The 15,689-nt window shown below is 40.1% G+C and overlaps 1 protein-coding gene across 1 annotated transcript in view; it reads right to left on the bottom strand.

Moving 5' to 3' along the window:
- The window catches only part of SNTB1 (syntrophin beta 1), a 303,484-nt gene that overhangs the window by 95,790 nt on the left and 192,005 nt on the right, over positions 1 to 15,689 (bottom strand). The window lies entirely within an intron of this gene.

The following is a 15,689-nucleotide window of genomic DNA, read 5'->3' as shown; positions in this document are numbered from 1 at the left end:
TAAATCAAGCTGCAAGCATTTGTTTAGTGATTATTACGTGTCAGGCACTGTACTGGGTACTAGGAACACAAAGACAAAAATGGAACAAAATCTGATTATAGATGCCTTGGAAACCTCATAGAGTTGTTGGGAAGAAGGAAGGAGATAAGTATATATTAAGTTCCTACTATGTGCCAAGCACTTCACAAACATAATCTCATTTGATCTTTACCACAACCCCTTTGAGGTGGGTACAATTAATATCCCCATTTTTCATTTGAGGAAACTGAGGTAGGCAACAGCTAAGTAACTTACCCAGGATCATAAAGCTATTAAGTATCCAAGACTGCACTTGAACTTGTCTTCTGGATTCTCTGAGACCTCACCTAGCACTCTATCCATGGTGCACCTAGCTGCCTTCTACATAAAGCCTGGAAGCAGGAAACAACCAGGAAGAAAAGATCAAAAGAGATAATATGGGGGCAAATTTAAAAGCTCTATTTTTTTTTTATAAACAAAAGTCATTCTAGAAACAAATAACAGTTGTCAAGGACCAATACACATACATCTAAACTTGTCAGACTTTTCCCCCCTAGTTCAGGAACTTACCCACTTGCAAATTAGCAGTGTTATTTATAAGAATCCAGCAGTCACATCATGACTGCATTTAAGTTATATAGAGTCAACTATCTGAGAGGGAAAGGTAGAGGAGGGGAAAAGAAGAAGAATGGAAATGATAATAATTTAAATAGTTCCTGTAAATTCTGCTGGCCATTCCATACTCAATAAGCAGAGGCCTGGAGGGAGCCTAAAGATAGGAAATATGAATCTGTTCCCTAGACTTTGGTTAGGTCTCCCCCCCCCCCCCGGTACTGCTCTGGAGCAGAAGGAGGGGAAAGCGAAATAAGTTTGGGGGACTCTGGGGAGAGAAGCAGGGGAGGGACAACAGGCTGGGTATTGGCAGTGATTTATATAATCTCATCTTGGTTCAGCTCCACCTTGGCACCCCAGCAATATGGACCCAGCCCTTGGAGCCATTCCTTATTTAGAAGTCAGGGATCTAACTCCCAACTTTCCTTCCCTCTCCCAGAAGATATTTGCCTTGGAGGTCTACCAGAGAGAGGATATTTTTGGCTACCATTTTCGCTTTAAGTGCTGATTTTGAAACCTAACATGGATATAACACTTGAATTCATTGTATCATATTATAATGCAAATAATTAATATTTACATGCTTTAATCTGGAGGGCTACATAAGTCCCTGAAGAAGTCAAAGAGGCCTATGGGAATTTATCTTGAGTCTTTGGGGACTCAAGTTTATTTGTCAGATTAAATAAAGCCTGTCCTATTTTTGATGTTTGGTTAGCCTGAATACTTACATGGGAGCTGTGGGCCCCTTTCTGGTTTGTGTGTGTGTGTGTGTGTGTGTGTGTGTGTGTGTGTGTGTGTGTGTGTGTAGAGAGCTAGAAACAAGCCAGATTCTGATATTCCCAACAGTAATCTTGGGTGGAGCCATGAACCAGAGATTTAAGGAAAAAGCTTTCAAAAACATGGATTTCAGTTTAGAATTTCAGTAATGAACTACAGAATAAGCAGGGGCATTGGTGGGAGGAGTCAGGACATTGAAATAGCAATGATGTAGTGGAAAGCATAAATGCCCAAAGGTAGTTCACGATCTGCCATTTATGAATTGTGTGACTGGACAAACCACTTCCCCTTAGATTCCATATGGGTAAAATGAGAGAGCTGGATGAGACTGGTGGTTCTTGGATGAATTCCTTTTTGTACCCAGCACAGTATCTTTGCTGTGAGAAATTAAAGTGTACTGCACATTTAAGTTAAAGGTTTCTCAGAAAGTGAGGTCTCCAGCAGACCGTACAGTGACTTGGGATTCCTTCCCCCTCCTTCTTCTCCCTTACTCCTCTAACTTTCTTCTTTCTTTCTCTGGGCAATTTTGCAGTTTCTCTCCTTAGACCCAGCCAGGAAGAGCAGGCAGCAAACTACAGCTGGGGTAGGAGAAGATGGTAGGGGATGTGGAAGTTTTGGAATGGGGCAGGGGTTTTGTGGTATAGCAGTTGAGAACCAAGGAGGCAGCTAGGTGACTCAGTGGTTAGAGCTGAGTTCAAATCCAGCCTCAGAGCCTGGGTGAGTTGTTGCTGTTGTTGGTGGTGGTGGTCCTTTTTTTCAAAGGGGACAACGACATCACGAGGTGGTGTCTTGACTTCTGTGTGAATTGGGATTTAAGTGACGCAGAGTTTGCTTTAATCTACCGGAGGAAGGAAATAGCAAATCACTTCAGTATCTTTGCCAAGAAAACCCCATGGAAAGTATGGTCCATGGAATCGTGAAGAGTCAGATGTGACTGAACAACAACAACATTGAGAACTAATGGAGGAATTGATTTCTTAGGTCCCTTTCAATTTCATTAGTCACGAATTCTGCTGGGATAGGTTATATTTTGATGATGTCATCACAGCCTCCCTCTTTTTTTTTTGTTTTTGTTTTTTCCTTCCTAAGTCTAAAACTGCTGCTATTGTAGAAGAGGGAAGAGGGGACCAATTTAAGTTAAATTCACATTGGAACATTTATTCTTAAACACTTGAAACAAAACACCAAAAGGGAGATAACCAAGCTGTTGCCTGATTTTATTCCTACTTTCTCCATCTCAGAGGCAATTCACACTGGAGTCTGAGGACTGCTTCCTTGGGCAACACAACAGGCCTATTAACACTTAATTGCATTAACAGTCTGTGTTATCTGGAATAACAAACAGTCTAGATTTAGGAATGATGCAAGCCAGGATAGTCATTTAATTTCCTTTCCTTATCAGATGGGAGTTTCCTCAGGTCAGAGATATCTTCTCTAAGGAAAAAGAAGTGGGAAATTCCCACTTAGGGTAGGCAGTTTTTGCTGTCTGATAGTATGTTTGATATATTTAGAAGTTCCAGAAATACCAGCCTATTCATTTTACTGTCATGACCTAGACTTCTATCGGGTCTGTTTTTACTTAGCCCAATGCTATTTACTTTTTACCCCCCAGGGATGCCTCTAGTTTAGCTGGACAAGGCACTAATGAGATGGTCCATATACTTACTGTTTACCTGGCCTAAGGAGGTAAATAACTTACCAATGTTGGGAGTTGACAGTAAATAGGCTGCTGAAGTATTTTTTTCAGCACATATTTAATAATGCCACTTCTCTCCTCAAGAACCTTCAGTGACTCCCTACTGACTCTAAGGTAAAATAGAATCTCCTTAGTTGCCCATTTTAATGCCCTTCACAATTACACTTCAGACTTCACAAATAAGTGCTCAGTAAAACTTATTTCTTATCCATCCTCTTCAAGCACTCTTTGTGACCCCATTTGGGGTTTTCTTGGCAAAGTTTTGCCATTTCTTTCTCCAACTCATTTTTACAAATAAGGAAACAGACACAAACTGGGTTAAGTGACTTGCCCAGGGTCACACAACTAGCTAGCATGCCTCTGAGGCAGGATTTGAACCTGAAAATGAGTCTTCCTGACTCCAGGCCAGCACTCTATCCATTGTACCACGTAGCTGCTATTCTCCAAACCTTGCATTCTATCTACTCCTCCATGACTTTGCTTAGGCTGACACCCCCCCACCCCCGCCCCGGTTCCCTTCCTCTTCCCCATGCCTACTGTACGCTCCTCTGTCCCTCTTTCACCTCTTAAAATCCTTACTTCCTAAAGGCTCTGCTTGGGTGCTACCTCCTACTAGAAGTCTGTAGGGATCACTATATTTGTTAATAATCTCTCCTTCCTTAAATTCTCTTGTATTTCATTATCTGTGTGCTTGTTCATGCTTATCTTCGTGAAGATAAGGTCCTGGAGGGCAAGGACAGGTTTTTGTGTTATGGTTGTATCCACTGAATAAGAGCTTGTTGTCTATATGCACATATAAGAACAGGGTATTTCCCAGTTATTTTATTAACTATTCTTCACAACAACCAGGATATATCCTTTTGCCATTTCTTGGATCTTTGGTCACAGAAAGCAGAAATGAAATGAACAGGCCGCTGAGGAACTCGAACTTTTATCTCCTGAGTAACCAGTTTCTTAGGCATTTCACATACTCATGCTAAGTTGGCAGTTAGGTGGCACAGTAGACAGAGTACAAACCTGACTTCAGACACTTATTAGTTGTGTGACCCTGGGCAAGTCACTTAATCTCTTTTTGCCTCAGTTTCCTCATCTGCAAAATAAAGATAATAATAATACCTAACTCCCAGTATTGTGAGAATCAGATAATAATTATAAAGTGCTTAGCACAGTGCCTGCCACACAGTAAATGCTATTTAAATGTTTATGATTATTATTGTTGTTGTTATGATGATGATGATTACTAGCTTTTTGACTTTGGACTAGTCATTGAATCACTGTTTGCCTCAGTTTCCTTAATTGTAAAATGGAGATAATAACAGCAGGATTGTTCTGAGGATCAAATGAGAATATTTTAAAAAGTGCTTAGCACAGTGCCTGGTAAGTAGTAGGTGCTATATATATATATATATATATATATATATATATATATATATATATATGAAAATGCATATTCCCTTCCCCTACTCTTCCTTCACAATTAAATAAATTAGATTTAAAGCCTTTTATCATAACTTAGTTCCACAGCCCTAAATTTTGCCACTTAATTTACTTTCTCTCTTTCCAGCTTGTGCTTCCTCTCCCAAAAATCTGAATTTATAAAATATGTATTTGGGGCTCCACAAATTTTCTAAAAGTACTAGTACTAGAGTGATTTACTCAATAAACTCTAGATCACACTAGAATAATAAATATTCTGCAGGTAATACTAGAGCAGTAGGATAGAGTAGAAAGGACACTGACTTTGTACTAAGGGAACCTGGGTTCAAATCCTATCTTTGATGCTTATTACTGTGTTGGGCAGTAAATCAGTTCAGCGCCCTGAACCTCATTTTCCTCATCTGAAAAATGAGGGGTATGGGCTGGGTGACTTCTAAGGTCCATTTCAGCTCTAGAGTTATGATCCTAAGAACTAGTATGAAAACGTCGATGGAATAATGGGATTGGCCATGGACTGGCCTTTCTGAGTTGTTCTTATATGTTGCCTAGGACTGGGTCAGACATTATTGCTTTTATAATGGGATCAAGGAGCCCAGGAATTAGAGGAAATATGCCTGTTTAACACAAGAACTATTTGATCCAATCCTAAAGTGGAAAGAAATGGAAAGAAAAGGGAGGGTTTATTGACAATATATTAGAGTAGGTGTTCTTAACCCAGGATAGATTTCAAGGTAAAGGAGAAAGGAAATAAATAAGCATTTATATAGTACCTATTGTGTGCCAGGTGCTGTGTTAAGAGCTTTTACAAATATCTCATTAAAGTCTCACAACAACCCTAGGAGGCAGATGCTATTGTTATCCTCATTGTATAGTTGGGGAAATTGAAGCAAACTTTTTTTTTAAAGTAACTTGCTCAGGGTTACAAAGCTAGTAAATATCTGAGATTAGATTTGAACTCAGGTCTTCCTGACTCCAGGCATAGCACTACTATTTACCTAGCTGCTTCTAATTTTTAAAGTTCTATGAATTTAGATTGGAGGAAAAATTATATCTTTGCACTCACTAACTCTGTTACCTTTGTAAACCTATGTATTTTATTTATACATTTAAAAACATTATCTAAGAAGGGGTCCAAAAGCTCCATCAGAATGCCAAAGGAATCTGTGACATAAAAAAGAGTATTAACCCAATATTAGAGGAAAAATGAAATTTTTGAGTTTCTTTGAATACTGTTGAATACTAGAAGAATCACAGCATTCTACTCTTTCCTAATTACTCCCCAGCTTGCAATGATTCGCTGTTGCTGACCACAGCAAGTTTTCCTTCCAAAAGGCCTCAGTATGAGGGTTTATTTTTTTATTTTCTCCAAAAGTTTAGCTCTCATTTTGATCCTATGATAGTGATACTTTGTCAGGCACTGTCATTCAGAATCCCCCTGAATCAGAGAACTGATTAGGAATTGGAAGGAATCTCAGAGGTCATTTCACCTCATAGGTATCTGGCCACAGCATGTCTGAGAAGTGGTCATGGCCTCCACTTGAAGACCTCCTGACACGGAGAACCCATGATCTATCCCAATACAGCCCATCCCACTTCTGGCTAGTGTGACTATTAAGAAGTTTTTCTTCATATCAAGCCTATCCGTATCCACCCCTTCCATCCAAGATCTGCCTTCTAACACCAAGTAGTCTCAGGATCATACATCTCGAGTTGGAAGGGACATCTTGCCAACCCTCTCGTTTTATAGTTGGGGAAAGAAACTGAGACCCAGGGTGGTGGAGAGACTTGCCCAAGGTGGCATAGGATAGTAAACATCAGAGGCAGGGTTTGGACCCACGTTCTCTGATTACAGAACCACTAATGTGCTTTCCCCTATCCTATATGGCTTCTGTAACCGGAACAAATGTCATCCCTTTTGCAAGTGATATTCCTTGTAGACAGTTATTATGGACCTGCCCACTCCCCACACCCCATCTTCTCTTTTCTAGGCTAAGCATTTTCATCTCCTGCTGGTTAAAGTCTCATTTGGTCTCTTCTCTATTTCAGATTCCTCTGCTTTTCAAAGACTTCCATGATTGGACCCTTTGATTTCTTACTTTTTCATACCATGTACTTTTTACTATAATCAAGCAAATCTTTTCCCTGTCTTCTGCCAAGTCTGCTCATTTTCATCTCTGCTTATGCTGTTCCCCTTGTGTGGAATGCCTTCCTCACACCTCTTTGCCTACACAAAATCTACCCAAGGTCCATAGCCCAACTCACCTTCTTGAGGAAGAGCTTTCTAACTTCTCCCACCTCAAAAGACCTCTCCTCAGTTCACAGTCTTATCTCTCTAAACAGTCTGTAAGTTCGCTGAGGGCAGGGATCCCTCTTCTGCTTCTCTCATATAGCCCAACACTTTCCCCTTGTCTCACCCAACCACCACCCTGGAGCCCAACACAGCACTGGGTATTAATAAGCATCAACAAAGTCCCAATCAATTAAGACTTCCTGCCTCACCTCCTCCTCCTCTTTGAATTTCTAGTTTCCTTCAAAGCTCAGATAGAGTGCCAAGTTCTACACAGAGCCTTTCCTGACACCCACAGCTGCTCGTGCCTACCCTTGACTCCAAAAGAATTCCTTGTGTTTACTTTGCACATTTTTATTTGTTGTCGTTCAGTCCTTTCAGTCTTGTCTGACTCTTCATGATCCCATTTGAGGTTTTCTTGGAGAAGATGCTAGAGTGGTTTGCATTTTCTTCTCTGACTCATTTTATAGATGAAGAAACTGAGGCAAACAGGGTTAAGAGACTTGCCCAGGATCATACAGCTAATAAGTGTCTGAGACCAGATTTGAACTCTGGAAGATAAGTCTTCTTGACTCCAGGCCTGGCACTTCATCCATTATGCCATCTAGCTGCCCTGTAGATTTTTATACTCATATATTTATATGTTCATGTTACCTCCCCCAAAAGAAGGTAAGTTTCTTGAAGGCAGGTACCGTGTTGTTGTTTTTTTATTGTTGTTTTGTTTTTGTTTTTGTATCCCTAGCATGGAGCACCTGTGCCTTGCACAAAATCAGCACTTTAAGAAATGCTTATTGATTATTAACTGCTGGAATGGTCAAGGTATTTGTGACAAAGTTTAATAAGCCTTTGGAGATATGAATCATTTTTGCCAATCTAGGCAAGTTTCCTAAATTGAGGTCAAGTGGAAACCTTACAGTGACCAACATTTTTCCAGGTTTCAGTTGTTTGTACCTCACATGCTGATTCTGAAGATTCTAAATCATGTATACCAAAGCATAGATAGCCTTCCCCCCAGAACTGCCTTTATCCAGCTACAAAATCAAAACCTAATACTTTTAGGACAAAGACAACAGACATCAATTGAAGGTAAATCACAGTTGAATTTCTAGGGGATCACATTTTATAGCTAAACAAATACCAAGAGAATTAACTGAGATTTGTGTTGTTACAAGAAATGCCAGAGGAAGTGCAGTATGAAGGATTAGCCACCCATTGTAACATTTTGCCAAAAAAAAAAAAAAAAAAAACTGATTCATATGACACTATTGTAAGGTTCAGTATTAAATAGTCATTCAAAAAAATTCCCATTTGGATTTTTAGCCCTGGGCCTTGCTTTGTGGAAATCTTTTGATGGGTTTTAAGAAGACAATAAAATATCTTCTCGTGTCATTGAAGAAAATACTATTATTGTTTTAACATGACATACCATTAGTAACTTTCCCATTATGGGGGTGGACTTTTAGGGATGGATTTATGGAAAACATGGAAAAAAGTTGCATAGGTAAAGATGGGTTATCTATTATTATCTACATCACTGGTGGGAATATCTACTAGGATGAGATTGCAAATCCATCAATGTATCAAAGTAATTAAACTTTCATCCTCATGTCACATGATTTTTTTTTTTTTTTTTGATTGAACATGTGATTTCACCGGTCTAGGGAATTCCAGGGAAGGAAATTCCCTCCTGCAAATGCAGGTCCACACCTGCTCTGCAATACACAATCTTGAAGAATTAATTCCCTGGGGGGTTGAGAGGTTCTTACTTTGCTCAGGGTCACAAAGCCTTTTAAGAGTCAGGAAGTGGGAGTTATATGGGGTTCTCCCTCACTTTGGAGGGATTTCTATTCATTATACCAAACTGCTTCTCCACATACTGCTATCATCATGATAACAATAATTTCCTCAAACGATGCATTTCATTTGCTTTTATTACTGTTAAGCTGCAATGCTTGGCAATGAACCTATTAATTATTTTGACAGATAGTACCCAGTTAGAGTACTAGCCATGAACCTTTCTGGGCATAGGGAGAGGAAAGAATCTCACTTTATTCTACCCTGTTTATTCTGTAACTTTCTCTCCCTTAGTTACAGTTTAGAATTAATTATCTTACTGCCAGCAACAGAGGACTGGGACCAAGCACACTTAAAAGTGGAGTGGGAAGACGATCTGGATTCAGACGACCAGGGTCTGAATGCCAACTTTTCTGCTTACTAGACGTATGACCTTGGGAAAGTCATTGAACCACTCTGGACCTCAGTTTCTACATCTGTAAGATGAAGGTGTTGGCTTAAATAAGGGGTTCTTAACTGGGGATCCATGAACTTGTTTTAAAAAAGTTTGATAACTGTATTTCAATATAATTGGCTTCCTTTGTAATCTTCCTTATTTTAATTTTAGGAATTTAAAAACCTTATTCTGAAGAGTCCATAGACTTCATCAGACTGTCAAAGAACACATAACACAGAAAAGGTTTAAAACCCCAGGTACATGTTCTCTAAGGTCCCTTTGAATATGAAGTCCTATAAATCCTATGAACTGTTCCCCTATTAAGCGATGTTGCTGCCGGTCATTTTGTTTCTGTTTCTAATATTTGTGTTTGTATGCCTTTTGCCCAGCACAGTGCCTGGCTCATAGTAGGCATTTAATGCCTGCATGTTAGAGTCAATCAAAAGCATTTATTAAGGCCTACTGTGTGCCAGGCATTGTGCTAGGCCCTAGAGACACAAAGACAAAAGGGAGCCAGGCTCTGATCTCAAAGGAGCACAGGGGAGACAGCACATGCTTGTATTTAGATAAAGACAGAGGCAGCTAAGTGGCAAAGTGGATAGAGCACCAGACCTGAAGTCAGAAAGACTCATCTTCCTGAGTTCAAATCTGGCCTCAGATATTTGCTAGCTGTGTGACCCTGGGTAAGTCACTTAACCCTGTTGGCCTCAGTTCCCTTATCTGTAAAGTGAGCTGGAGAAGGAAATGGTGGACCAATCTTTACCAAGAAAACCCCAAATGGAGTCACAAAGAGTCTGACATAATCAACAACAACTCCCGGCTTGGCTGAAACAAAGAGTTTAAGAAATTAGAGACAGAGAGATAGGGGCCCAGATTTTGGGAAGCCTTGAATATCAGACAAAGGCACTTGGATTTTTTCCCCTGCCTGAATAAATACATTTTTGTAATGTCTTAGTAACAATTCTGCAAGAGACAAGAACTGGACTTAATATAAAACACCTATGAGCAATTTCTTTTTCAATTTCCACATATATTACTGGTCATATCTAGAGTAATAGCTACTCTTTCCTTCTACAGACTGCTACAGATTTCAATTCAAAATGGTTATTCTGATGTAAATGCCATCGTCCTTCTCCTTTTATTCTCTTGGAAACTTTACATCATGACAAATCTCAGCTTTGGTTGACCTTGCGGAGTTCATGCCCGAAAGAATGTGGCGGCTACACCAAAATTCTGCCACTTCCAAAGTTCACACTTTAGGATGAAAGACAGCAGATCCTGGGCTAGCTGAGGCAATTTTAGTTACTTGCAAGGTGGATTTCTTAGTTAGCTCAGATCAAAACCAGGAGGCAGGTAGGTGGAGCAGTGAATAGTGCTGGGCCTGGAGTCAGGAAGACCTGAGTTCAAATCCGACCTCAAGACACTTACTAGTCATCCCCCACCCCGACTTTTCGGCTTTCTCGATTTCTCTCATGTGTTGTCTTCCTGCATTCGAAAGTAAGCATTTGAAGATGGACTTTTCAGGTATATTCTAATTCCCAGTGCTTAGGACAGTGCCTGGCACACGGTAAGCACTTAATAAATATTCCCTGACTGACTGACTTCATCACTTCCCACTGTTCTTCCCCAAATAAAAAGAAATTTGAAGAAATATAAGATTTGATTTTGTATAGATTGCCTTTTATTGAGAATTTTATTGAGATAGCTAAAATGTTGGGCATCCTAGAATATGGTGACTAACGATAATAAAAATAGCTAGCATGTTTATAGCATTTTATGGTTTGCAAAGCTCTTCATACACACACATATTATCCCATGTCATTGTCATAACCACCCTTTTGTTATTATCCTCATTTTATACACGAGGAAACTGAGGCTGAGGGAGGTTAAGTGACTTTTCCTAGGGCCACATGGCTAATAAGTTTCTAAATCAGGATTTGAATTCAGGTATTTTTGCCCCTAAGTCCAACACTCTATTCATTGTAGTACCTAGCCACAAATCCAATACAATGAAATTTAATAGGCATAAATGCAAAGTCTTATATTTGCTTTCAAAAAAACCCCAAATCAACAGTTTCACAAATACCAGATGGTGGAGAAATAGCTAGATAGCAGGTTATCTGAAAAAGATCTGGGGGTTTTGGTGGAGCAAAAGTTCAGGATGAGTTAACAGTATAATGTGGCAGCAAAAACAAAAGCAAAAATAAAACCCCAGACCAAGTAATGTGATTTTAGACTGCAGCAGCAAAGTTAGAGGATGTAGAGTTTGGGAGGTGATGTTCCCACTGTCTTCGTCAGATCACATATGGAACAATGTGCTTATTTCTAGGCATCATATTTTAGGGAGGACATGGATAAACCATAGTATATACAGAGAAAGGTAATTAAGAGGGTACAGAACTTAAAGACCATACCACGAGAGAACTGTTTGAAGTTAAGTCAGGGTAACAACCTTTATTAGGCACATCCTATGCACTATCATTGAGGGGAGAAATCATTGTGGAGAAGGGGTCCACCTACCTCATCACCTCTGGCAGTGGCAGCCGGCCAACTGCTACTAATGGTCAGATAAGTGTATAAGTCCTGATGGTGGCAACATCCTCCAGCCCTTTGGTCCTGCTTCTGGGCTACCCCTCACAGCCATTGCCCAGTGAGGCAACTACTTGTGGAAAAGAGGCTGACCACCCCACCAACTGCCAGCCAATTGCTACTCACAGAGCAGGGCTAGGAGAAGCCGGGGACCTTGAGGAAGAAATAGGAGGAAGCATATACCAGTCAAGTCTAACCACAACCACCACCCTATTGACTACTATCTCCCTAAAGACCTTGTTACGGACAGCCCAGGATGCCCCCAAGAGCTGTAGAGCAGCAACGCTTCCTACCCAGTGCCCTCAACCATCATCCAGGAAAGCATCTCTTGTGGAGATACGTCTTGGCAACTAGTCCTACAAATGTCATTGTCAAATCTATTGAAAATCGAGAAAAGAATGTTCTTGTCACCAAAGTCCCTGGCACATCAGAAACTGATATGATTTTTATCGATTGAAGTGACATTAAAAAGACACATTGCCATCTGTTTTGCTGCTGCACACTAAGGACCATGGAACCCTTCTTTTTTATTTTATTTTTTTTAAATGTATGGAATAAAACAAGCATTTCCATAACATATAATAAAAAAAGATGATTGCACATGAAACTCCAAATCTATTATGTATAACTTGTTATTCTTTTCAAATACATAATAAAGTTATCACGAAAATTTTTTTCTTTCCTCCTCCCCCATCCTAGAGATAGCTACTATTAAACACAACTAGGTATATATATATGTATGTATGTATGTATGTATTTATATATACATACACATATATACATAGAGATAGATGTAGATATATATATGTAAAATTATTCTATACATAGTTCTATTTATCAGTTCTTTCTCTGAATACAGATAGTATCTTTTTTCACATGTCCTTTATGGTTAATTTCGGTATTTATAATAGTCAAAATGAATTATTTATTCATCCAAAGTCATTCTTAAAACAATATTGCTGTTATTGTACACAATGTTCTCCTGGTTCTGCTTATTTTGCTCTTCATGATTTCATGCAAGTCTTTACATGTTTTTCTAAGGTCACTGAACTCATGATTTCTTGTAGCACAGTAGTATTCCATCACAATCACATACCACAACTTGTTCAGCCATTCCCCAACTGATAGGCATCCCTGCAATGTCCAGTTCTTTGCCACCACAAAGAGAGCTGCTATTTTAGAACACATCTAGGTCCTGCACTCTAAGGACCATGAGATCTTTCTATCTGACTTGCAGCTGAAACTTTCCCTGTGTATTATTTGTATCTCCAATGCTTAGCACAATGCTTTGCATACAGTAAATACTTAATAAATGCGTCATTCATTCATGTGCTAAGCACTGTGGATACTTAGAAAAGCAAACCTCCCCCCACCCAAGTCCCTGCTCAAAAGGACTTCATTGTTTAATAATAGAAAAGGCAATATGCAAGCAACTATGTACAAATAAGATATACTATACAGGATCAATTGTAGATTAGCTCCGAGGGGAAACATTAAGATTAAGGAGGGTAGCAAAAGGCTTCTTGTGGAATGTGGGTCTTTAGCTGAGTTATGAAGGCAGCCAGGGAAGCTTAGAGGATGAAGTGAACAGGGAGAGAGTTCCAGGCATGGGATACCACTAATAAAAATGCTCAGAGTTGAGGGATGGAGTGTCTTGTTGGAGAAATGGGAAGGAGGCCAATTTCACCAGGTTGCAGAGTATTTGGCCTTACACTCAGGGTGTAAGGCCTTATACTAGGGTGCAAGAAGTCTGAAAATGTAGGAAGGGGGCAAGTTATGATGTGCTTTAAATGCCAAATGAAGGATTTTATATTTGATCCTGGGGGGATTTCACTGAATAGGGAGGTGGCATGGTCAGACTTGTACTTTAAGAAGATCAATATGACAGATGGAAATGGGGAGACATTTGAGACAGGAAGACCAACCAGTAGGCTATTGCAATAGTCCACAGGTGGGGGCAGCTAGGTGGCTCAGTGGATAGAGCACCGTCCCTGGATTCAGGAGGACCTGAGTTCAAATCTGGCCTCAGACACATAACACTTTCTAGCTATGTGACCGTGGGCCTTGCCCAACAAAAACAAAACAAAACAATAGTCCACAAGTGAGGTGGAGTGTCCCTGTATAAGGTTGGTGGTAGTGTCAGAGGAGAGAAGTGGGCATACCAAAGGTAGAAACAACAGAACTTGGCAACTGATTGGATACTGGGAGTGAGAGAGATTGAGGAGTTGAGGATCACACCTAGGCTGTAAACCTGAGTGAAGGAAGTTCTAAGTCAGAAAGTCTTGATAGTTATTTGAAGGACCATCAGGTAGACCTTGACCTAGATGTGTTCTATTTGATTGGAGGGAGCAAAATTTGAATCAGTGTGTTAAAGTTACAATAAAGTGTTTTTTGGCTTGATATGAAGAACAGCAATAGCAACAACAAAACCCCTTCCTAACTTAACCAGAATTATCCAAAATGGAACAGGCTATCCCTGGAGATAGAAGATTCTTTCTCACGAGAAATCTTCAACGGGAGGCCTGCTGGCTACTTAGTGGGTGTATTGTGGAGAAGATTCTTGTTCAGAATCAGGTTACACTAGGTGACCACCCAGGCCCTTTCCTAGCCTAAGATTTTATAATTCCCTAATTCTGCGGCATTAAAACCCTGCTCTCCTACAGATCAGCTAAGAAATGAGAAAAGCCTATGATGGTGAAGTTATAATATAATAATTTCTTTTGATGATGACTGTTCCACAACCAACCTTCTCCAATGCCTTTCCATTCTGTTGAATTCAGTGGGAAATTGGGGTGACGCCGTCTCATTGACCATGAACTTTGGAACTAAACACTCAGTGAGAGGCCAGATGAACAAAGCACAATGGGGAAAAACACCTTTCACGGATTGCTGTTTTCTAGTGTCATTTTCAAGTGTGGTCAGGCAGGTCTTTCTGAGATGATACAGTTTAGTGTCTCTGTAATTGTGACGCTCACCATTCCCTGTTACAGTGTGAGGGACAGCCAGGTCAGGCTGTTTTTAAAAGCCCAGTGCTCTTCTGAAAACAAGACCAGGTCCAAAAAGCAGTAACCAGGCTTGGGAACAACTCTGAAGACGCAAACCTTTGAACTGAGGGGCAGGCTTACCTCCCACCAGATTAGCTCCAAAGTACATTTTATTGCTTGTGTAGCAAAGAATTTGAGGGAGCCTTGGGCTTGCATTAATATAAAACAGTGGGAAAAGCCCTGGATCTGGAGGCAGAGGACCTGAGTTCAAATCTTAACTCATGTCAGATACTACTTGTGTGACCCTGGATAAGACGCTTTACCTCTCTTGGCCTCAGTTTCCTCATTTATGAAATTAGAAGATAGAACTAAATGGCATCTAAGGTCCCTTGCAGCTCAAATCTATGATCCCATGCCTCTCACACTGACAAGTCTGGAAATAATAGTAATGATAATCATAGAGAGGCAATGTGGGTAGTGGACAGACTACTGCGTTTGGAGTCAAGAAGATTTGGGTTCAAATGCTGCCTTTGGAATTGCTATTTGTATGGCCTTTTCACCAACGAAATATCTCATAGGCTAGTAGCAAGTTAGTGTTTTTCAGCTGTTTTCAGTAGTGTCCAACTCTTCATGATCCTATTTGGGGTTTTCTTGGCAAAGATACTGGAGTGGTTTGCCATTTCTTTCTCCAGCTCATTTTATCGATGAGGAACTGAGGCAAACAGGGTTAAGTGACTTGCCCAGGGTCACACAGCTAGGAAGTGTCTGAGGCTGGATTTGTCTTCCTGACGCCAGGCCCAGCGCTCTATCCACTGCAACACCTAGCTGCCCCAAGTAGCAAATAAGAGAGTGTAAACTCCTTAAGGGTAGGGATTGAGGTTTGTTTTTATCTTTCTGTTCCCAGAACTTAAGACAGGGCATGGCACAAAATGGACAGTTAATAAACCGTTGTTGAAATTAACTGAATTGAAATGCAGTCCCTTTTAGTTCTAGATCTATGATCCCATGAATCTTACCCTGACAAGTCTGAAAATGATGGAGATGATAATAGTTGTCACT

This window comes from Vombatus ursinus, unplaced genomic scaffold (assembly GCF_900497805.2).
Source record: "Vombatus ursinus unplaced genomic scaffold, bare-nosed wombat genome assembly UNPS02010284.1, whole genome shotgun sequence".
NCBI lineage: Eukaryota > Metazoa > Chordata > Mammalia > Diprotodontia > Vombatidae > Vombatus > Vombatus ursinus.
Note: the sequence above shows the minus strand (reverse complement) of the source record. Positions and strands in the feature narration are given on the sequence as shown.